The sequence below is a fragment of the Charadrius vociferus genome, unplaced genomic scaffold (assembly GCF_000708025.1).
Source record: "Charadrius vociferus isolate BGI_N301 unplaced genomic scaffold, ASM70802v2 scaffold593, whole genome shotgun sequence".
Lineage (NCBI taxonomy): Eukaryota > Metazoa > Chordata > Aves > Charadriiformes > Charadriidae > Charadrius > Charadrius vociferus.
The window spans coordinates 923,193-924,232 of NW_009647739.1; positions in this window are offsets into that span (position 1 = coordinate 923,193).

Genomic DNA, 1,040 nt, shown 5'->3' on the forward strand with positions numbered 1-1,040 from the left:
TATCCTGACTTCAGAGTGTTCGCTTCTCTCATGAAACAGAGAGAGTTCTAAATGAGAAAGGAAGAATCTTCTATGGAAGAGATTTAAAGGTTGTCACAACCAACAAATTTTCAGTAAAAAGTACATTTGCATAGCTACAAACCCTGCAGCATAATTATTTAGTTAGATTTTTTGTTTAAATGACTACATATGCAGTGTATTTTGTGTGTAAAAATGCAGTTCACTCCTTACCTTCTGCTAGTTAAAATGCATTTACCGTTTCTCAAAAGTGATATGTTGCTGGCAACAGATCTGGTTGGTGCAGCACAGAAGTACGGCCTCCTTGTTCCTATAACCAAATTCAGGCAAAATAGGAGAAAAGAACATTGCTTTGTAGCGGGTGGACTCTGAAGAATAGGTAGCGCACCAGTCAATGGCGCTTCAGGCAAAACACTTATTTTGCCTTTTTCATGGTAGTGAAATAATGAAAAATATAATTATTTCACTGCAAAAGATGAAAGAAGTGGCAGCTGAAACTTACTCATTAAACCTTGACAAATCCACTTTCTGATCTCCACTTTCTAAAAGCATTCATCCCACTTCTCCCTACCCAGTGGAACCTCTCCAGATGCCAGAAAGAGCATCAGTCCCCAGAGAGAGCCATGGCATCAAAACATACAGCAACAGCCCAGAAACAGAGAGGTAAAGAATACTTCTTCTAATAAGTGCATTTACCAAAGAACTATTTACAGGCACCAGAAAAAAAGCGAACACTTCCTTCTAGTGAGGAGTTTCATGATCAGCCAGCTAGGATTTAGGAATTAAAGCTTAAGAAATACTCTGAAAGACCTCCTGTTATAACCATCCTGCTTCACTCAAGTTCTTGGTACTTGGCAGGAACAGTTGTCAGTTAGCAACAAGGTTCTCACTCCTTTATGTTCCTTCCTCCCTGGATTTTCAATTAAGGGGGGTGGGGTGGGAAATCAGACAGATAATGACAATTAAAAAACCCAGAAAACTGAATTCAGGCTTTCAATTCCATTACTGAAGAAAGTTTCCTG